General features: G+C 43.1%; 1 long non-coding RNA gene across 1 annotated transcript; it reads right to left on the bottom strand.

Moving 5' to 3' along the window:
* Nucleotides 1-1,577: 1,577 nt before the first annotated feature.
* Nucleotides 1,578-24,146, bottom strand: LOC116969561. Its single transcript, XR_004410835.1, has 3 exons — nt 24,109-24,146; nt 11,064-11,072; nt 1,578-1,588 (listed from the first exon to the last, which is right to left on the bottom strand). It is a non-coding gene; the product is annotated as an uncharacterized LOC116969561 (long non-coding RNA).
* Between the last annotated feature and the right edge of the window lie 477 nt (nt 24,147-24,623).

Raw genomic sequence — 24,623 nt, 5'->3', positions numbered from 1 at the left:
ATCAGAGATGCAAAGAGGGCTTATTCCCAAAAACTTGAAAGCTTTTACCTAAGTAACAACACACGCAGTATGTGGCAGGGAATCCAAGCAGTCACAAACTACAAGAAAACAGTACCAACCACAGACCCCCAGGATGTCACCCTCCCAGACAGCCTTAATACCTTCTACACCAGGTTTGACAGACTGAACACAGACACCCCCTCAAAAGCCCCATGCAACCCCACGGACACTGTTTTTCAGGTGACACCCGTACAGGTCCTGAAATCTCTGAGGCAGGTGAAACCCCACAAGGCTGTGGGACCAGATGGCGTCCCTCCTAAAGTTCTGAAGGCCTGTGCAGAACAACTCACGGGAGTGTATGTAGACATCTTCAATCTGTCTTTAAACCAAGCAGTGGTCCCCCGTATTTTTAAATATTCCACCATTGTACCAGTTCCAAAAAAAACAAACCCATCCACCCTGAATGACTTCAGGCCAGTGGCACACATGCCAGTTGCCATGAAGTGTCTAGAAAATTTGGTTCTCACACACATCAATCACATGGTCCCGGGCACGATCGACCCCCTCCAGTTCGCCTACCGCCCCAACCGCTCAGTGGACGACGCTATGGCCATTGCTCTACACCACATTCTGCAACACCTGGACAGCAGAGGAACATACGTCAGAACGCTGTTCCTGGATTATAGCTCGGCCTTTAACACCATTCGCCCGGGCAGGCTGACTGAGAAGCTGACAGACCTCGGCGTCCCGACTCCCACCTGCAACTGGATCTTAGATTTCCTGACTGAAAGACCACAGGTGGTGAGGATGGGAAGGAGGGTGTCTGCAGAGCTCACCGTCAGCACAGGATCACCACAAGGCTGCTGTCTCAGTCCCAAACTTTTCACCCTGTACACACACGACTGTGTCTCCACCCAGGAAAACACCATCATTATTAAGTATGCGGATGATACCACCATCCTGGGCCTCATCAAGGGGGGGGGGGGGACGAGTCGGGCTACAGGAGTCTGGTGAACGACATTCTTGCCTATGGTGAGGTGAACGACCTAAGCCTCAACACAGACAAGACAAAAGAAATAATAATGGACTTTAGAAAAAATCCACCCCCCCTGCAGCCCCTCATCATCAAGTGGACTGTGGTGGAGAGGGCTGACAGTTACAGATACCTGGGACTACAAATAACATCAGATCTGAACTGGACTTTGAACACTGCAGCCACAGTGAAAAAAGCCCAGCAGAGACTGTACTTCATCAGGCTGCTCAGAAAAGCTGGTCTGCACTGTCGCCCTCTCACCCAGGTCTACAAAGGACTGGTAGAGAGCATCCTCACCACAGGCATCACGGTGTGGTATGGAAACACCACACAGACAGAGAGGAAGGCTCTGCAAAGAGTCATAAAGACTGCAGAGAGGATCATCAGAACTGAACTCCCCTCCATGGACACAATCTACACACAGCGCTGTCAAAAAAGAGCAGGGAGAATCATTAGAGACACACTACATCCAGCTCACTCCCTGCTCAAACACAAAAACTGCACATACAACCTCAGGCACAGACGAGCGGACAGTATCGCCACAAATAGAACACGCTTTTTTAAGAGCTTCTTCCCTGCAACAGTGAGACTCTTGGCCAAAACACAACAAAATGAACTGATGTCCTGATATAGTGTTTGTGCAAGTTACAATGCTCTATGTGTCTTCTGTGTGTCTTTTTATTTTTTTTTAAAATGTTTTTAATTTTTAATTTTAATTTTTAACTTAACTTGACTCTCTGAATAGCCGCACAAGAGTTCCTATGTGTGTAAGCACAAATGGCAAATGAAGTTTTTGACCTTTGACCTTTGACCTTTGTACGCCATACTCCAGAATTGGCCTCACCAATGCCTTGTACAATTTTAACATTACATCCCAACTTCTAAACTCAATGCTCTGATTTATAAAGGCCAGCACACCAAAAGCTTTCTTTACCACCCTATCTACATGAGATTCCACTTTCAGGGAACTGTGCACAGTTATTCCCAGATCCCTCTGTTCACCTACATTCTTCAATTCCCTACCATTTACCATGTACGTCCTATTTTGATTTGTCCTGCCAAGGCGTAGCACCTCACACTTATCAGCATTAAACTCCATCTGCCATCTTTCAGCCCACTCTTCCAACTGGCATAAATCTCTCTGTAGACTTTGAAACGCTACTTCATTACCCGCAACCCCACCTATCTTAGCATCATCTGCATACTTACTAATCCAATTTACCACACCATCGTCCAGATCATTGATGTACATTACAAACAACAGTGGACCCAACACAGGTCCCTGTGGCACCCCACTCGTCACTGGCCTCCAACCTGACAAACAACCATCCACCATTACTCTCTTGCATCTCCCATTCAGCCACTGTTGAATCCATCTTGCTAATCCACCATTAATACCCAACCATTGAACCTTCTTAACCAACCTTCCATGAAGAACCTTGTCAAAGGCCTTACTGAAGTCCATATACACAACATCCACTGCTTTACCCTCATCAATTTCCCGAGTAACATCTTCAAAAAATTCAAGAAGTTTAGTTAAACATGACCTTCCAGGCACAAATCCATGTTGACTGTTCCTAATCAGACCCTGTTTATCCAGATGCTTATATATATTATCTATGTATTCTTTCCATTAATTTGCCCACCACTGACGTCAAACTAACAGGTCTATAATTGCTAGGTTTACTCTTAGACCCCTTTTTAAACAATTTAAACTCGTCTAAATTTCAGAAAACCACTCTTTCTTTATTTTTTTTATTTTTGTTAGAAGTAGACATAAAGTAAAGTATAGTTACATATTATAGTAAAAAGACTTTTCATATACATCAGTCATACATTATTAAAATGTTCAATTATCAATTACTTCTGCTTCTAGTGTTTTTATTTTTTATAGAAAGAGAGAAAGAGAGGGTAGAAAGTTTCAAATTAAAAAAAACAGAAAGACAGAGGAGGTGGAATGGATTACCTGTAATACGTCAATGGAGATAGGTTCGTAGATTATAAAGTATAGCTTTTCATCTGATCCTGAGTTCAAGTTTCAGTTGGGTCCTCGTGCTGTGCCAAACTATCTTCAGATAGTTAATGAATGGAGCCCAGATTTTATCGAAAATATCTTGTTTGTCCATTAAGACAAGTCTAATTCTTTCTAAGTATAGGGTCTCCGACATTTCCGTAATCCACATTTTAATTGTGGGGGTTGTAGGGCCTTTCCAAAATTGTAATATTAATTTTTTTCCGATTATTATACTGTAGTCGAGGAAATTTATTTGGTTTGTTGTGAGTGTTAAACTTTGTTCTGATGTTCCAAGTATTATTAATGTTGTGTCTGGGTCCAGTTTTGTATTAATAACTTCTGAAGTTATTTCAAAAATATCAGTCCAGAAATGTTTAAGTTTTATACAGTTTGCAAACGTGTGTGTTAAATTAGCCTCTAGATGTAGACATTTCTCACAAATAGGAGAGATTTGTGGGAAGATTCCATTTAGTTTTATTTTAGAGTAGTGTAGTCTATGTAAGACCTTGCATTGTATTTAAGTATGTCTGGCATTTAATGAACATTGATGTATTTGTTGTAAACTTTCGTCCCACATATCTTTCGTTATAGGGTGACCCATTTCATTTTCCCATTTGTATCTATATGGTTCGGTCGGTGATACCTCGTTGTTTAGTAGGGTGTTATAAATATAAGCTATTAGTTTTTCAGTATTAGGATGCTTGTTCAAACATTCATCAATAATTTCTGATTCCCTACTCATGTAGACTTGTGTATTAGATTTAACATAATCTCTAATCTGTAGATATCTGAAAACATTATTTGAGTGCAGTCCATAATTCTGTTGTAACTCTTGAAATGAGAGAAAAGTGCCTTTCCCATAAAGATGTCCAATATTTTTGATTCCATAATTTTTCCATTGTGTGAAACCTTTGTCCATAAAGGATGATTTGAATAAAGGATTATTTACAATGGGAAGGTATAGTGGTATATTATTCAATTTTAAATCTTTTTTTATTTGTTTCCAAATTCGTATTCCACTATGCATTATGGGGTTTTCTTTATAGGTTTTTTTGTGCAGTTTTGTGGGGGCAAATATGATCGGACCTATTTCAAAAGGTAGACAGTCTTCCTTTTCCCATCATTAACCAATCTGGTTGTCGATCCATTTCTTCCAGCCAGAAATTCATGTTTTTAATATGGACTGCCCAAAAACAAAATAAGAAAGTTGGCAAAGCCAAACCTCCATTTATCTTTGACTTACATAAATGTTTTTTACTTGTTCTATGATTCTTATAATCCCAGACAAAACTTGTAACAATGGAGTCGACTTTTTTGGAAAATGTTTTTGGAATATATATCGGAATTAATTGAAATAGGTACAGCAGTTGCGGTAAAAAAATCATTTTTATAGCATTAATTCTCCCAAGCATAGAAATGGGGAGTGTCTTCCAGTATTGAATATTCTTATGTAGTTTATTCAGTAAGGGTGGGAAATTTAGTTTAAATAAAGTGGTATATGTCTTAGTTACATAGATTCCTAAGTATTTAAATTTATCTTTAACTATTTTAAAAGGGGATTGTTGTATTGTATGTAAATTGAATTTTGTTAATGGCATGATTTCACTTTTATTCCAATTAATTCTATATCCCGAAAACGGACCAAATTGAGTTATTAGATTTAATAAATTTGGAATACTAGTTTCTAACTTTGTAATATATATTAGTACATCATCTGCATATAAGGAAATGTTATTCCTTGTGTCTCTAGTATTGTATCCATATATTCCTGGATGGTTTCTAACGATTTCTGCTAGGGGTTCGATTGCAAGAGCAAATAATAGTGGGGATAGTGAACATCCTTGTCTACAGCCTCTAGAGAGATTAAATTTAGTTGATAACATTTTGTTTGTTAATATTCTGGCTGTTGGATTAGAATATAACAATTTAACCCATGTACAGTACTTCTCTCCTAGTTGAAATTTTTCCATCGCCGAAAATAAATATGGCCATTCTACCTGGTCAAATGCGTTTTCAGCATCTAACGAAATAATTGCTAGATCTGCATTAGGAATTCTATTGGAGTATATAATATTTAATAATCTTCTCAGATTATAAAATGAATAACGTTTTGGGATAAACCCTGTTTGGTCAGGATGTATTAATTTACTGATCACTAAGCTCAATCTATTAGATCAAATTTTAGTTAATATGTTCTGATCAGTATTTAAGAGGGCTATAGCTCTGTATGAACCTGGGTCTTCAAGATCCTTGTCCGTTTTTGGTATGAGTATGATTGTAGATTAATTTAGTGTTTCTGGGAGTTTCTGTTGAGTGTAAGCGTATTTGTACATTGTCTGTAGGCGTGGGGAAAGCAAATCATAATGTTTTTAATAAAATTCAGAATTTAGACCATCGGGGCCTGCAGCCTTTCAGTTTTTTAAAGATTTGATTGACTCTTCGATGTCTTTTATCGTAATTTCAGCCCCTAGTAATTCTCTCTCTTTCTGAACTAGACCCGCAAACTTATAATTCTGTAAAAATGTTTCCATTCCCGTTGATTGTTCTGTTATTTTAGATGAATACAATTTTTAGTAGTATTGTAGAAATCTATCATTAATATCTTTAGGCAGTGTTAATGTTTCTCCCTTGTCTGTTCTAATTTTGTATATTGTTTTTTCCCCATCAAATTTACGAAGTTGACGCGCTAGTAGTTTTTGTGGTTTATCACCAAATTCAAAATTTAATTGTTTTGTATGTTGATAAAGTTTTATAACTTGGTCTGAATATATCTTGTTGAATTTATATTTCAGTACTGCAATTTTATTGTGTTTTATCGTGGATGGTGCTGCTGCATTTTCTGTGTCTAATTGCTTTATTTCCATTTCCAGTTTCTGTTGTTTGGCCCTATTCTCTTTATTAAAAAATGATTGGGAAGAAATTAATGCTCCTCGTACAAATGCTTTAAATGTTTCCCAAAGAAGGGAAGCAGAGATTTCAGGGCTATCGTTAGCATCAAAACACATTTTAATCTGTGTTATTAGGTATTCATTACATAACTTATCTTTTAAGATTTGGGGATTAAATCTCCATTGTGACTGTGTCTCTACCATTCCGTTTAGTTTGATCATAAATGTTAGTGGAGCGTGGTCTGAGATTATGATGTTATGATATTGCGAATTATAGGTAAATGGGATAAGTTTTGAATCTACTAAAAAATAGTCTATCCTTGAGTAAGTTTTATGTACTGGTGAGTAAAATGAATATTCTCGGCCCGATGGATTTTCAATTCTCCAAACGTTCTTAATATTAGTAGTATTAATGTATGAGTTTAAACATTCACTTGATCGAGATTTTAGTTTTCTTTGAGTTGATGATCTATCCAAACAAGCATCTAATGTACAATTTAAATCTCCACCGATTATTAAGTTTTGTTGTGTACATTCCGGGATATTATTAAGAATTCTCTTAAAAAACAGAGGGCTATCAAAATTTGGTCCATACACATTGAGGAGAGTCACCTTTTTTAAGTATAACTCCCCTATTATTACAATATATCTGCCTTAAGTGTCTTCTATCGTTGATATATGTTTAAAGGGTATACCTTTACGAATTAATATTGCAACATCTCTAGATTTATGTGAGAATGAAGAGTGGTACGCTTTGGCTATCCATTTAGCTTTCAATCTGTGTTGTGATTCCTTTTTAAGATGTGTTTCCTAGATAAATATTATATCTGTTTTCAATGATTTTAAATGAGCTAACACTTTACCTCTCTTGATAGGTTCATTAATTCCCTTAACATTCCAACTACAGAATTTAATTCCTTCACCCCCAATTTTTATATTCATGTCTTGCATCTTGTGATTAAGTGGTAGAGCAGATGATTGAGCACATTCAACCCTACCTTATACTCGAACATCAGGTAGATGAATTTAAGGTCACGTCTGTTTTCCATCCGAACTTATCTCCTTCAGTAAAATATGCAATTCCATTCCAAATACAAAATATAATATGATATAAAATTAAAAAAGTGATAGCAAATTGGATTAGTAAAGTGTGGAAAGTAAAAAGAAAAAGCAACTACAACTACAATTAGTGCAGTTAGTGATAGCCACCCTAATGTGGCTAAGCATCTATGGACTTCCGTAGCTTTTGGTTAATAAAAATAACCGTACTCCGTACTTTCCTTGAAAGGAAAGTTTCCAATTCGATGCAAACAATTTGTGGGGGGGGGGGGGGGGGGGAAGAAATAATGATTATCTTCCATTATTGATATAATTAGTAGTCTCCAATTGAAATGTTAGTTTTGTATAATATAAACATTTATAAAAGAATAATCAAAATCAAAAACATCACAGAGAGAGCCACCATACATTTTTCATTGTAATATATCTGAATCACACTTTACTTATGGTTCATACTTTTAGTTAATTCTTAAATAATCTAAATAATCTAATTATCAATAATTAGTGTTAGTTAGTATTCATGATTAATAATAGTTGTTAGAAGTTAGTACTAAAATGTAAGTATTATATATCCGTTGCAGGATATTTACCCAAATCTTATTGCGAATTTTAGGCAACTCTTAAATATAATAGTTTAAAGTTTAGAGTTCCATATCTTCTCTGCGAGATAGCAGTATCCAGGTAGGTGTTGATTGTTGAGTATTTTTCAATCTTCGATCTTGTCCTCGATGTTCTTGGCAAATTCAAATGCTTCTGTGTGCTTGATGAAGAAGTGTTCCTTCTGTTCGTAACTAACTCTTAGTGTTGCGGGATATAACAGTCCACATCTCAAATTCTTTATGTTCTTCAGTATTCTTCTTGTTTCTGTGAACAATGCTCTTTTCTTAACAACTTCCACAGGATAATCTCTGAATACGCTAATCTTGTCTCCTTCATATACAAGATTTCTGCTTTTGACAATTTTCCTCATCATGTCATCCAATACGTGGTCATATTGGACCTTTACTATCATTATTCTTGGAGGGCCACCCACCTTTGGGGGACGTCTCGGCACTCTGTGCGCTCGGGCAAGTGATGGCGCCTGGTCCAGGTTCAAAATTGTTTTCAGCACATCTGCAGCAAATTCACGGGGGTCACGAGTCCCCTCTCTGTCTTCCTGGATGCCCACGATTCTTAAGTTCTGACGCCTCTGTCGTCCCTCCAAGTCTGTACATTTTTCGGTTATTTGACGCAATAACTTTGATAGGCGTTGGTTCTCAGTGATGAGTTGTTTTGTAGTTGCGGTGCTTGTCTCAGCAAATTCCTCAAGTTCTTTTACAATCTTGTGGTGTTGGTTTAATGTCTGGAAGATAGGTTCAAGTTTAGAATCAAATCTGGATTCCATCATATTCAGTTTTTCATTTACTTCTTCAGCATTTTGAGTCAAATTTCTTTCCATATCTAATTTCCAGTCTTCAAAGACTTCGTGTACAATCTCTGTAACATCTTCTTTAATTTATTCTTTAATTTCTTTTTTAAAAGATGTCAGCTCTTCTTTAAAGTTCTGTCTAAGATTTTTAAGTTCCTCCGTAAGAAACGTTTTTAATTCTTCCATCTCAGTCTTTTTCTTTTTCTTTGAGATGTCTTCTCTGGGTGCTGTTAAACCTGAGGCCGAGGCTTCAGTTGGTATACCTCTTCAGTCTTGCCGGTTTTTATCTTGTGGGGGGGGGGGGGGTATGCTGAGTCGACATACTGCCTGTGTCGCGCGCCTGATGACGTCACGGGCCTATTGCAAAACAATCGGTGCCGTTTTCTGCAGGTAGGATCTGTCTTTCCCCCCCGTTTTTTCGGGTTTTATCACGGAGCTAGTTGGCGCGAGTCTCTCCTACTCCATAGCGCCACCGGAAGTCCCAGAAAACCACTCTAAACCCCACTAAGCTGGCCCTGATGGTGTATGTCCCAGGTTACTAAAAGACTGTGCGGCTCAGCTGGCGGAGCCGCTCCAGACCATTTTCAACCTGAGCCTCCAGTCAGGGAGGGTACCAGGTCTGTGGAAAACATCATGTCTCGTGCCGGTTCCCAAAGCAGGGCGGCCGACCGAGATCAACGACTACAGACCGGTGGCCCTTACATCCCATATCATGACAACAAAGGAGCGGCTACTCATTCGTCTCCTGAGACCACAAGTCCAGCACGCACTCGACCCACTACAGTTTGCATACCAGCAGAACATCGGGGTGGATGACGCAGTCCTCTACGTGCTGCACCGGATCTACTCCTTTTTGGACAAACCCGGTGGCTATGTGAGGATTATGTTCTTCGACTTCTCAAGTGCGTTCAACACCATCCAACCCCTGATTCTGAATGACAAGCTTAAGAAGATGGGGGTGGATTCCACATTTATCTCCTGGATATACGACTACCTGACGGGTCGACCACAGTTTGTCAAGCTGGGGGACAGTGTCTCTGGCACAGTGGTGTGCAATTTTGGAGCCCCACAGGGAACGGTTCTGGACCCGTTCCTCTTCACCCTGTATACAGCAGACTTTAACTATACGTCTGACACATGCCACGTACAGAGATATTCAGATGATACAACGATTGTGGCATGTGTAAGGAACGGGCAGGAGGAGGAATACAGGAACTTGACCAGTGCCTTTTGTGCCTGGAGTGAAGAGAACTGTCTCATCCTGAACACAACTAAGACTAAAGAGATGGTGGTTAACCTTGGCAGGACCAATCTCCCCCTTCAGCCGGTCAACGCTGCAGGGGCTGACATTGAGGTGGTGCAGACATATAAATACCTTGGAGTGCACCTTGATAACAAACTGGACTGGTCTGTCAACTCTGACTCCCTCTACAAAAAAGGCCAGAGCAGACTCTTTTTCCTCAGAAGGCTCAAATCCTTCAATGTGTGTAATGATATGCTGCACATGTTTTACAACACGGTGGTTGCAAGTGTTATTTACCACGCTGTTGTCTGCTGGGGCAACATCATTAGTGCAAAAAACAACAAGAAGCTGGTCACAAAATTGCTGGAGGAACTCAGCGGGTGCAGCAGCATCTATGGAGCGAAGGAAATAGGCGACGTTTCGGGCCGAAACCCTTCTTCAGACTCCTCCTCTCTTATTTCCTTCGCTCCATAGATGCTGCTGCACCCGCTGAGTTCCTCCAGCAATTTTGTGTACCTTCGATATTCCAGCATCTGCAGTTCCCTTTTGAACAAGAAGCTGGTCAAACTGGTTAAACGAGCTAGCTCAGTGCTGGAGGGGAGAGTAGACTCTGGGATGGATGTGCTTGAGAGGCATATGAGGCACAAGGCGCAGGTCATCCTGAAAAACCCCGGGCATCCCCTCCATGTAATTCTGGAGAGTCAAAAGAGCAATCGGAACAACAACCGGCTCCTCTCCCTGCCCTGTAGAACGGAGCGGTTCAGGAGATCCTTCACCCCTGCAGCCATTAGATTTTATAATTCGGACCGCTAGGCTGTAGGGGGATGCATTTTGCAATTTTTAATTTTTAACTGTTAATTATTGGTCTTTTTAAGTATTTATTGCTCTCAGGTAGTGTCCACATTGTATTCTATGTATTTTCTGTCTGCGTTCATTTTGAATCTGTGGGTTTGTTGGTTGGGGGCTTCTGGACATCTGAATTTCCCTGAGGGGATCAATAATAATAATAATAATTATTATTATTATTATTATTATTATTATTATTATTATTATTATTATTATTATTATTATTATTATTATTATTATTATTATTATTATTATTATTATTATTAAACCACTGTAACCCCCTCTAAACATTGCCAACCCTTCTACACCCCCGCAAACGCGTCTTAACCTCCGTAAACCCCTGTAAACCACTGTACACCCATCTAAACCCCTCTACACCTCGGTGTAGATCTAATGTAAACCCCTGTAAACCCCTGTAAACCATTGTAAGCCTCGCTAAACACCTCAACACCTCCAAACCACTCTAAACCCCTCTAAACATCTGTAAACCCATCTAAGCTCCGCAAAACCGCTCTACATCATTCTAACTCCAGGAAACCCGCTCTAAACCCCCTGACAACCACTCTAAACACCCTCTAAACCTCTTTAAACCCCACTAGGCCCCTCTAAACCCATTTAAATCCATCTGAACATCTCTAAATCACACCAAACGTCTGTAACCTCCTGTAAACCCCTGTAAATCCCTCTAAACGACTCGGAACCATTTTAAACCCTTCTAATCTCCTGTAAACACATCACATAGAAACATAGAAACATAGACATAAGGTGCAGGAGTAGGCCATTCGGCTCTTCGAGCCTGCACCGCCATTCAATATGATCATGGCTGATCATCCAACTCAGTATCCCCTACCTGCCTTCTCTCCATACCCTCTGATCCCCTTAGCCACAAGGGCCACATCTAACTCCCTCTTCAATATAGCCAATGAACTGGCCTCAACTACCCTCTGTGGCAGAGAGTTCCAGAGATTCACCACTCTCTGTGTGAAAAAGGTTTTTCTCATCTCGGTTTTAAAGGATTTCCCCCTTATCCTTAAGCTGTGACCCCTTGTCCTGAATTTTGTAAGTTTCTATAAGAACCCCTCTCAATCTCCTAAATTCTAGAGAGTATAAACCAAGTCTATCCAGGTTTTCTTCATAAGACAGTCCTGACATCCCAGGAATCAGTCTGGTGAACCTTCTCTGCACTCCCTCTATGGCAATAATGTCCTTCCTCAGATTTGGATACCAAAACTGTACGCAATACTCCAGGTGTGGTCTCACCAAGACCCTGTACAACTGCAGTAGAACCTCCCTGCTCCTACACTCAATGCCTTTAGCTATGAAAGCTAACATACCATTCACTTTCTTCGCTGCCTGCTGCACCTGCATGCCTACTTTCAATGACTGGTGTACCATGACACCCAGGTCTCGCTGCATCTCCCCATTTCCTAGTCGGCCACCATTTAGATAATAGTCTGCTTTCCTGTTTTTGCCACCAACATGGATAACCTCACATTTATCCACATTATACTGCATCTGCCAAACATTTGCCCACTCACCCAGCCTATCCAAGTCAACTTGCAGTCCCCTAGCATCCTCCTCACAGCTAACACTGCCCCCCAGCTTAGTGTCATCCGCAAACTTGGAGATATTGCCTTCAATTCCCTTATCCAGATCATTAAAATATTTTGTAAATAGCTGGGGTCCCAGCACTGAGCCTTGCGGTACCCCACTAGTCACTGCCCGCCATTGTGAAAAGGACCCGTCTACTTCTACTCTTTGCCAGCCAGTTCTCTATCCACATCAAAACTGAACCCCCAATGCCGTGTGCTTTAAGTTTGTATACTAATCTCTTATGTGGGACCTTGTCGAAAGCCTTCTGGAAGTCTAGATACACCACATCCACTGGTTCTCCCCTATCCACGCCACTAGTTACATCCTCGAAACATTCTATGAGATTCGTCAGACATGATTTACCTTTCGTAAATCCATGCTGACTTTGTCCAATGATTTCACCACTTCCCAAATGTGCTGCTATCCCATCTTTAATAACTGACTCTAGCAGTTTCCCCACTACCGATGTTTGACTAACTGCTCTGTAATTCCCCGTTTTCTCTCTCCCTCCCTTCTTAAAAAGTGGGGTTACGTTTGCTACCCGCAAATCCTCAGGAACTACTCCAGAAACTAAAGAGTTTTGAAAGATTATTACTAACGCATCCACTATTTCCTTAAGTACTCTGGGATGCAGCCTATCTGGCCCTGAGGATTTATCGGCCTTTAATCCATTCAATTTACCCAACACCACTTCCTGACTAACCTGGATTTCACTCAATTCCTCCAACTCCTTTGACCCGCGGTCCCCTGCTATTTCCGGCAGATTATTGTCTTCCTTACTGAAGACGGAACCAAAGTAGTTATTCAATTGGTCCGCCATATCCTTGTTCCTCATGATCAACTCACCTGTTTCTGACTGCAAGGGACCTACATTTGTTTTAACTAATCTCTTTCTTTTCACATATCTATAAAAACGTTTGCAGTCAGTTTTTATGTTCCCTGCCAGTTTTCTTTCATAATCTATTTTTCATTTTGCTAATTAAGCCCTTTGTCCTCCTCTGCTGGTCTCTGAATTTATCCCAGTCCTCAGGTATGCTGCTTTTTCTGGCTAATTTGTACGCATCATCCTTCGCTTTGATACTATCCCTGATTTCCCTTGTTATCCACTGATGCACTACCTTCCCTGATTTATTATTTTGTCAAACTGGGATGAACAATTCCAGAATCACAACTCCTCTGAAACTCTCCCAACCTCTCTAACCCCCTCTAAACCACTCTACCCCCTTTAAACACCTCTACACCCATCTATACTCCTCTAAACCCATCTAAACACCTCCAACCCATTATAAACACATCTAAACCCCTCCAAACTCTGTAAATCCCTCTAAACCACTCTGAACTTCTCTGGACCCATCTAAACGCCTCTAAACTCCATTTAAACCCCTCTAAACGCAACTGAACCCCTGTAACCCCTCTACTGCTCTAAACCCCTCTAAACCACTTTGAACCGCTCTAAACCTCTCTAAACCATAGTAAACGCGAATGGACCCCTCTAAACCACACTACACGCTAATGGACCCATCTAGACCCTTCTAAACATATTTAAACCCCTCTAAACCCCACAAAACCCCTTTGAGCCACACGAACTATGTCGACGCCCATCGACACCGCACTAAACCCCTCGAAACGCCCTGTAAACGCCTGTAATCCCTAGACGCCCGTCGAACCCCCCTCTAAACCGTTAGAAACCCCTCCAAGCTCATCCAAACCCCTCTAAGCACCTCAAAATCCTTCTAATCCCCATAAACCCCTATAAATACCTTTAAACTACTCTAAACCACTCTGAACCACTCTCGACCTCTCTAAACCCATCTAAACTCCTCTGAAAACATATGCACATATATATATCCCTCTAAACCTGTCTGAACACCTCTAAACCCCTCCAACCCCCCTATAAACCCCTTTGAACCATTCGAGACGCCTCTAAATTCCTCTAAAACCTTCGAAACCCGTCAAACACATCGGAACACCTCTGAACACTTCTAAACAGCTCTGAACGCCTCTGGACCCCTCTAAATCCCTCTGAACCCATTTGACCCCTCTAAGCCCCTCCAGGCACATCTTTACTTCTCTAACCACTCCAAACCCCTCTAAACACTTTTGTACATCTCTAAACCGCTCTCAGCCCCTCGAAACCCCTCTGAACCTCTCTGAACACCTCAAAACACCTGTAAATCCATCTAAAACCCTACGAACCCTTCTGAACTCCTCCATACACATCTAAACCACTCCAAACCCCCCAACCCCCTCTGACCCTGTCTGTACCCACATGAACCTGTCTGTACCTACATAAACCTCTGTAAGCCCCTCTAAACACCCGTAACTGCATGTAAACCCTTCCAACCCTCTTTAAACCCCCTGTAAACCACTCTAAAACGCACTAAACCAATCTAAACCTCTGAAAACCACTAAACACATCTAAACCACTGCAAACTCCTCTAAACCCATGTAAACACGTGTAAACCCCTCTAAACCCCCGCGAACTCCTCTGAACTTCTGTAACCCCCTGTAAACACCTTTAAACCTCTGTAGACCTATGTAACCCCCTCTAAAACCCTGTAAACCCCCCCTTTAAACCTCTGTAAACTGTTCTAAACTCGTCTAAAAGAGAAACATGGAAATTAGGTGAGTAGGCCATTCGGCCCGTCAAGCCTCCACCGCCATTCAATATGATCATGGCTGATCATCCAACTCAGTATTCTGTACCTGCCTTCTCTCCATACCTCTTGATCCCTTTAGCCACAAGGGCCACATCTAACTCCGTCTTAAATATAGGCAATAAACTGGCCTCAACTACCTTTTGTGACAGAGACGTCCAGAGATTAACCATTCTATGTGTGAAAAATGTTTTTTCTCATCTCGGTCCTAAAGGATTTCCCCCTTATCCTTAAACTGTGACCCCCTTATAACCATAACATATAACCATATAACAATTACAGCACGGAAACAGGCCATCTCGGCCCTACAAGTCCGTGCCGAACAATTATTTTCCCTTAGTCCCACCTGCCTGCACTCATACCATTATCCTCCATTCCCTTCTCATCCATATGCCTATCCAATTTATTTTTGAATGATACCAACGAACCTGCCTCCACCACCTCCTCTGGAAGCTTATTCCACACCGCTACCACTCTCTGAGTAAAGAAGTTCCCCCTCATGTTACCCCTAAACTTCTGTCCATTAATTCTGAAGTCATGTCCTCTTGTTTGAATCTTCCCTATTCTCAAAGGGAAAAGTTGTCCACATCAACTCTGTCTATCACTCTCATCATTTTAAAGACCACTATCAGGTCCCCCCTTAACATTCTGCGCTCCAGAGAATAAAGACCTAACTTATTCAACCTTTCTCTGTAACTTAGTTGTTGAAACCCAGGCATCATTCTAGTAAATCTCCTCTGTACTCTCTCTATTTTGTTGACATCCTTCCTATAATTGGGCGACCAAAATTGTACACCATACTCCAGATTTGGTCTCACCAATGCCTTGTACAATTTTAACATTACATCCCAGCTTCTATACTCAATGCTCTGATTTATAAAGGCTAGTATACCAAAAGCTTTCTTTACCACCCTATCTAAATGAGATTCCACCTTCAAGGAACTATGCACGGTTATTCCCAGATCCCACTGTTCAACTGCATTCTTCAATTCCCTACCATTTACCATGTACGTCCTATTTTGATTTGTCCTGCCAAGGTGTAGCACCTCACATTTATCAGCATTAAACTCCATCTGCTATCTTTCAGCCCATTCTTCCAAATGGCCTAAAGCACTCTGTAGACTTTGGAAATCAACTTCATTATCCACAACACCCCCTTTCTTGGTATCATCTGCATACTTACTAATCCAATTTACCACACCTTCATCCAGATCATTGATGTACATGACAAACAACAAAGGACCCAACACAGATCCCTGAGGCACCTCACTAGTCATCTGCCTCCAACCCGACAAACAGCCATCCACCATTACCCTCTGGCGTCTCCCATTCAGCCACTGTTGAATCCATCTTGCTACTCCTGCATTTATACCCAACAGTTGAACCTTCTTAACCAACCTTCCACGAGGAACCTTGTCAAATGTCTTACTAAAGTCATATAGACGACATCCACTGATTTACCCTCGTCAATTTCCCTAGTAACCTCTTCAAAAAATTCAAGAAGATTAGTCAAACATGACCTTCCAGGCACAAATCCATGTTGACTGTTCCTAATCAGACTCTGTTTATCCAGATGCTTCTATATATTATCTCTAAGTATCTTTTCCATTAATTTGCCCACCACTGAAGTCAAACTAACAGGTCTATAATTACTAGGTTTACTCTTAGAACCCTTTTTAAACAATGGAACAACATGCGCAGTACGCCAATCCTCGGGGACTATTCCCATTTCTAATGACATTTGAAATATTTCTATCATAGCCCTGGCTATTTCTACACTAACTTCCCTCAATGTCCTAGGGAATATCCTGTCAGGACCTGGAGACTTATCCACTTTTCTGGACTTGTTCTGGACTTCCCCAACATCGGGAACAATCTTCCTGCATCTCGCCTGTCCAACCCCTTTAGAATGTTGTAAGTTTTTATACGATGACCCCTCAAACTTCTAAATTCTAGTGAGTACAAGCCGAGTCTATCCAGTCATTCTTCATTCATATTCATGCATGAACATTGAATTTTCACAATTTTGTTAGTCCGTGCTGTCTCCTCCCCTTCCTCAGCCCTGGGACTGTGTCCTTCCATCCCCCAGCCCTCGGGCTCCTCCTCCTCCCTTTTCCTTTCCTTCTCTCGCCCAACCCCCTCCCCCTCCCCCATCCTATCAGTCTGAAGAAGGGTTTCGGCCCGAAACGTTGCCTTTTTCCTTCGGTCCATAGATGCTGCTGCACCCGCCGAGTTTCTCCAGCTTTTTTGTGTACCTGTCTTCACACCTATGCGTCTTTGGAGATTGGGAGGAAACGGATGATGTTGGAGAAAATCCACGCGGTCAGGGGGAGGACGGACACACTCCATACATACAGCACCCTTGGTCGGGATTGAAACCGCTTTAAGGCAGCAATTATACCGCGGTGCCTCCGAGCTGTATAGCTTCAGCTGAGAAACACAGGTATAATATATGTCGTCACAAAAAGCTGGAGTAAAAGCGGGCCAGGCGAAAAATCCACGCGGTCACGAGGAGCATATACAAACCGTGCGGACGGCGACCGTGGTCGGAAATGAACCCAGTCTCTGAAATTGAGGCACCTGTGCCATTGTTTACTGGCGCCCTCTCCTAAATTCCGATTTACTGGTGCCACCCCCTAAATCCCCATGTATTGGTGTCCTCCCCGATTCACCATTCAATGCTGCGCTCCCTATTTCCCCATTCATGAGTGCGCTCCCCTAATTCCCCATTTACTGAGGCTTGCACTTTTCGCACCAGGCTCGCAGTTTGCGCACCAGCTCGCCCTTTTCGGACCAGGCTGGCATTTTTTTGCAGACGGCTCGTACTTTTGCACCAGGCTCGCACTTTTTTGCGCCACGCTCACAGTTTTCGCACCAAGATCGCAGTTTACGCATCAGGATCGCAGTTTACGCATCAGGATCGCAGTTTACGCATGCGACTCGCTCTTTTCCCAGCAGGATCGCACTTTTCGCAGCAGGATCGCACTTTTCGGAACAGTCTAGCGATTTTCGCACAAGGCTCGCAGTTTTCCCACCAGGCTCACACTTTTCGCAGCAGACTCGCACTTTCCGCACGAGGCTCGCACATTTTGCGCCTACCGCACTTTTCGCAATAAGATCGCACTGTTCGTACCAGACTCGCTCTTTTCGTAACAGGTTCGTACTTTTCTCTCTAGTCTCGCAATTTTCGCAGGTGCCCCACTAAGCCCATCTGACCACCTCTAAACCCCTCCAAACCCCACTAAACTCCTCTGAACCCCTCTGAACGGCTGCTCCCTCTAACTCCATCTATTCCCCTCCGAACTCCTCTGAACCCCTCTAACCCCCCTCTAAACCATCTAAACCCATCTAAACCCCTCAAAACCCCACGGAACTCCTCAGAACCCTTCTCAATCCTCTGACCCACTGTAATCCTCTCTAAACCCGTCTGAACACTTCAAAACCCATCGGAACCCCAGTATACCACATCTAAACCCCTCTAACCCTCTCTGAATACTCTGAACCCATCTACACCCCTCTAAACGATTGGAAACCCATGTAATCCCCTCGAAACCAATCTAACCCCCTCTGAACCACTCTAAATCCATCGAAACCCCACCTAACCTCATGTAAACCCATCTGAACCCCTGTAAATCCCTCTAAACCGAAATCGAAACCTGCCGAAACCCCTCTCATCATCTATAAACACGTCTAACCCCCTATAAACCCCTCTAAAGCCATCTAACCCATCCGAACCCCTCTAACCCACTCTAAACATCTCCAAACCCCTGAAATCCCCTCTCAACCCCTGTAACCCATCGAACACCCTCTAAACACCTCCAGTACCCCCGATACCCGCTCAAAACCACTCGAAACACCTCTTAACCCTCTAAACCCGTCGAAGCCCCCTGTAAACCACTGTAAACCCGTCTAAACCGCACCAACCCCCTTCAAGCACCTCCAAACTCCTCCAAACACCTCCAAACCCATCTAAACCCCTCCAAACATCTCAAAACCTATTTCAACCCCTCTACACCCCTCCAAACCACCTTGTAAACCCCCCTAAACCCCTCTAAACTAATCTAAAGCACGCTAAACAGCTCTGTCTCTCTAAACACCTGTGAACCTATGTATGCCCATCTAAACCCCTCTAAACCACCTCCAAATCCTTCTAAATCCACTGTAAAGCGCTCTAAACACAACTAAACTCATCTAAGCACATGCAAACCCCCTGTAAACATCTCTAAATCACTCTAAACCCCTGTAAACCCATGTGAACCCCTAAACCCCTGTAAACGCATCGAAACCACTCCAAAACAACTCAAAACGCCTCAAACCCCCACTAAACCCCGCTAAAACCATCTAAACACCTCTAACCCACCTAAACACCTCTAAACCCCTCGACACAGGTCTAAACCCATCCAACCGCCTGTAAATCCCTCCAAACCCTTCTCATCCTCTCTAAACGACTGTAAACCCCTCCACATCCCTCTAAGCACTTGAACACCCCCCTAAGCCCCCCTAAACCCCTCTAATCCACTGTAAATCCCTCTAAATCACTGTAAACCCATGTGAATGCCTCCATATCACCATATAACATATAACAATTACAGCACGGAAACAGGCAATCTCGGCCGTACAATTCCGTGCCGAACACTTTTTCCCCCAGCCTGTCTACCTTCACTCAGACCATAACCCTTCATTCATTTCCCATGCATATACCTATCCAATATATTTTTAAATGATACAATCGAACCTGCCTCCACCACTTCCACTGGAAGCTCATTCCACGCAGCTAGCACCCCCTGAGTAAAGAAGTTCCCCCTCACGTTACCCCTAAACTTCTGTCCGTTAAATCTGAAGTCATGTCCTCTTGTTTGAATCTTCCCTATTCTCAATGGGAAAAGCTTATCCACGTCAACTCTGTATATCCTTCTCATACATTTAAATACCTCTATCAAGTCCCCCCTCAATCTTCTGCGCTCCAGAGAATAAAGACCTAACCTATTCAACCTTTCACTGTAACTTAGTTGCTGAAACCCAGGCAACATTCTAGTAAATCTCCTCTGTACTCTCCCTATTTTGTTGACATCCTTCCTATAATTGGGCGACCAAAATTGTACACCATACTCCAGAATTGGTCTCACCAATGCCTTGTACAATTATAACATTACATCCCAACTTCTATACACAATAATCTGATTTATAAAGGCTAGCACACCAAAAGCTTTCTTTACCACCCTATCTACATGAGATTCCACCTTCAGGAAACTATGCAGTTATTCCTAGATCCCTCTGTTCAACTGAATTCCTCAATTCGCTACCATTTACCATGTACCTCCAATTTTGATTGTGCTGCCAAGATGTAGCACCTCACACTTATCAGCATTAAACTCCATCTACCATCTATCAGCCCATTCTTCCAAATGGCCTAAATCTCTCTGTAGAATTTGGAAATCTACAAACAACTCTAAACACCTCTAAACACCTCTAAACCCCTCTAAACCCATCTAAACCCCTCTAACCCCTTGAAACCACCTGGATTCCTCAAAACCCATGCAAACCCCTCTAAACCCCATGCAAACCCATGTAAACCTCTCCAAACACCGCTAAACCACTCTAAACCCATTTAACCTATGTAAACCCATGTAAACCCCTATAAACACGTGTAAACCTCTGAAGACCCCGTGTAATTCCCTCTAAACTCCTGTAACCGCATGTAATCTATCCAACCCTCTTTAAACCCCTGTGAACCACTCTAAATCGCTCTAAACCCTTCTAAAGTTCCTAAAACCACTCTAAACACTGTAACCCCTCTATCGCTTGCCAACCCCTCTAAACCACTCTTAACACCCGCAAACGCTCCTTAACTTCTGTAAACCCCTGTAAACCCCACTAAATCCCCCTAAACCCCACCAAACGTCTGTAAACCACTACAAACATCTCTAAACCCTTGTAAAACCCTTTAAACCACTGTAAACCACTGTAAACCCATCTAAACACTTCTACATCCCATTAAACACATCTAATCCTCATGTAAACCCCCTGTAAACCCCAGTAATCATCTCTAAGCCCCTTTAAACATATCTCAACCTCTCCAAACCACTCTAAACCCCGCTAAACTTCTGTAAACCCATCTAAACTCCGTAAAACCGCTCTAAATCATTCTAACACCCATGTAAACCGCTCTAACCCCCCTGAAAACCACTCTAAACCCCTCTCAACCTCTTCAAACCCCTCTAAAACCCTCTAAACCCTTGTAAATCTCTCTGAACGCGTCTAAAGCCCTCTAAACCTCTGTAAACTCCTGTAACCCCATGTAAACCCCTCTAAACAACTCTAAACCTCTCTAATCTCCGGTAAACACATCACAACCCCCCTGAAACCCTCGGAACCTCTCTAACCTCCTCTAAACCTCTAGAAATCGCTCTACACCACTCTAAATCACTCTAAACAACTCTACCCCCCTCTAAACCCATCTACACCCCTGTAACCCCCTCTAAACCCATCTAAACACATCTAAAAACATCTAAACACCTCCAACCCCTGTAAATCCCTCTAAACCGCCCTGAACTTCTTCGGACCCATCAACACGTCTCTAAACCCCTTTAAACCCATTTTAACGCACCTGAACCACTGGACAAACCTCTAACCTCCTCTAAACCCCTCGAAATCACTCTGAACCGCTCTAAACCCATCTAAACCACTCTGACCCCCTCTGAACCACTCGAACCACGTCGACACCCATCGACACCGCACTAACCTCCTCCAAACCCCATCGACACCCCTCAAACACTTCGAAACCCCTCCACGCACCTCGAAACCCCTCTAAACCCATTTAAGCCCCTCTGATACCCTCTAAACTCATGTAAATCAATCTAAACTACTCTAAATAACTCTGAGCCCACCTATACCTCAATAAGCCCCTCTAAACCCCTCTGAACACATATGAACCCCTCTACATCCCTCTAAACCTGTCTGGACATCTCTAAACCCCCTCCAATAACCTGTAAACCCCTTTGAACCATTCCAAACGCCTCTAAATGCATCTAAACCATTCGAAACCCCTCCAAACACCTCCGAACACCTCTGATCACTTCTAAAGACCTCTGACACCTTTAAACACCTCAATCCCCAATTAAACCCCCGCTAAACCCATCTGATCCCTCTAAATCCCTCTAAAACCCTCCAAGCACATGGTAACTTCTCTAAACCACTCTAACCCCTCTAAACACGTTTGTACATCTCCAAAACTCTCTCAACCGCTCTAAATCTATTTAAACCCTCTGAACCCTTCTGAACCTATCTTTACACCTCTAACCACCTCCAAACCCTCCAAACCCATTTGAACCTGTCTGTACCCATATAAACGTCTCGAAAACCTCTAAATCACTAAGCCCCTCTAAAACCCTCCGAACCCCTTTGAACCACTAAACCCCTCCAACCAAAACCTCCTCTAAACCTCTCTAAAGCGCTTCAACCCCCTCAGAACCCCTCTGATCCCCGCAAAACCACTTGAACCCACTCGTAGCCCCATGGAACTACTCTATACAGCTCGAAACCCCACGAACCCACTCTAAACCCCCCCCAAACACCTCGAAACCCATGTAAACACCTCCACACACCACGAAACATGCTCTAAACCCCTGTAAACCCTTCGAAACCCTTCCAAACACCTGTACCCACCTCCTACCCCCTCTATACTCCTCTAACCCGTCTGGATCAAGCTGGCCACCTCTAAAACATTCGGAGCACCTCTAAAGCCATCTAAACCAATCTAAGCACATCTTAACCACTCTAAACCACTCTAACCCCCCTAAACACCTCTAAGCATCTATAAACCGCTACAAACCCCTCTACACCCCTCTGAATCGTTCTGAATCCCTCAAACCCCCTCTAAATACCTCTAAACCCATCTGGACCTATCTGAACCCCTCTAAACCCTCTGGAACCCTCTAAACTATCTGAATCCTCCAGAACCAATCTAAATCCCTCGAAACATGTCTAAAGACCTCTAAACCGCTCCAATTCCCTCTTAAACCCCTCTAAACCAATCTAAACCCCTCTGAACCCCTATATTCCCCTCTAAACCCCTCAAAACGCATCTAGACCGGTGTAAACCCCTCTAACCCCATTTAAACACCTCTAAACATCTCTAAACCGCTCTTAACCCCTCTAAACCCCTCTGAACACATCCCGGCAGGCGGCGCGACTCTCGTCAGCAGCGGCCTCTGCAGTCCGTCTGCGTTTTTATTATTTTATGTCTATGTTTTGATGTAGTTTTTGTTATTTTTGTTGGGGTATGTGTGTGTGTGGGGGGGGGTGTGGGGGTGGTGTGGGGGGGGGTTGGGGGTAACTTTTAAATCTCTCCCTGCACGGGAGACCCAACCTTTTCTTTGTCGGGTCTCCGTTGTCGTTGGGGCTGCAACGAGGAGCGGCCTCCAACAGGAAGACCGGGGGCTCTGTGGCCGACTACTCACCTCACCGTCGCGGGGCTGGCCGAGTCCAGAGCGGGTGGAGCTGTGGTGGACGCTGCTGCGACCCGACCACCGGAGATTCGGTGGCTGCAACTGCGGGTTTGGCGGACGGTAACACCGGGAGCCCGCGGGTCCCTGGAGGGAGACCGCATTTCGGGGCTTCCGCAGCGGCAACTTCTCCCGCCGGAGTTGCGGGGTTGAAGAGCACCTGGAGCGGGGCCTTACAGCACCGCCCCGCGCGGCTTGGAATGGTGGCGGGTCTCTGCGAGCGCACGCCGGGGGCTCTAACATCAAGACCCGGTGTGCGACCTTGCATCACCCGGCGTGGCTTTAATGGCCACGGGACAATCGCCATCGCCCGCCGGGGGCTTGGACTTTGACTTTGACTCTGACATCGGGGGGGAGAGTGCAGTGGAGAGAGAAGTTTTTTTGGCCTTCCATCACAGCAATGTGATGGATGTTTATGTAAATTATGTTGTGTCTTGGGTCTATTTGTTTGTAATGTATGGCTGCAGAAACGGCATTTCGTTTGGACCTCAAGGGGTCCAAATGACAATAGATTGAATTGTATTGTATTGAATTGTATTGAACTCTGCAAACCCCCTCTAAATCCCTCGAAACCCGTCTGAACCCTTTTGAACCCCGCTAAACCCATCTAAAACCCATGAAAACACCTCTAAACCTCGCCGAACCACTGAAGGCCTCGAAACTCATATAACCCTCTCTAAAACACTCTAAACCCCATCCAATCTCCTCAGAACCCATCTGAACCCCTCAAAACCATTCTAATCCCATCGAAACACCTTAAAACCCCGCTAAACACATCGAACCCCTCTAACCGGCTCTAAACCGCACCAACCCCCTCTAAACCCATCGAAGTCCCTCGACATCCCTAGAACCCTGTTGGAAACCCCTCGAAACACTTCGAAACACCACTAAACCCATATACACCCCTCTGGACAACTCAAAACCCCTCTGAGTACCTCTGGACCTCTCCAAACCTATCGAAACCATTATAAACACCTCTAAACCCCTCGGAACCCTGAGCCCGTCTGAACCGCTGCAACTCACCTCTACACCCCTCTAATTCACTCTGAACTGCTGTGATCCCCGCTAAACCATCAGGGATAGTATCAAAACAAAAGATGAAGCAAACAAGTTAGCCAGAAAAGTCAGCCTATCAGAGGACTGGGAGAAAGAAAGATAACTTTGAGGATATGAGACGTGAATTGGCCAAGATAGACTTGCAATTGATTCTTGAAGGGTTGAGAGTGGATATGCAGTGGAAGGTATTTAAAGGCTACATGGATGAACTAGAACAATTGTTCACCACAGTTTGGTAAAATAATAAATCAGGGAAGGTAGTGCATCCGTGGATAACAAGGGAAATCAGAGATAGTATTAAAACAAAAGATGAAGCATACAA

The sequence above is a fragment of the Amblyraja radiata genome, unplaced genomic scaffold (assembly GCF_010909765.2).
Source record: "Amblyraja radiata isolate CabotCenter1 unplaced genomic scaffold, sAmbRad1.1.pri S79, whole genome shotgun sequence".
NCBI lineage: Eukaryota > Metazoa > Chordata > Chondrichthyes > Rajiformes > Rajidae > Amblyraja > Amblyraja radiata.
Note: the sequence above shows the minus strand (reverse complement) of the source record. Positions and strands in the feature narration are given on the sequence as shown.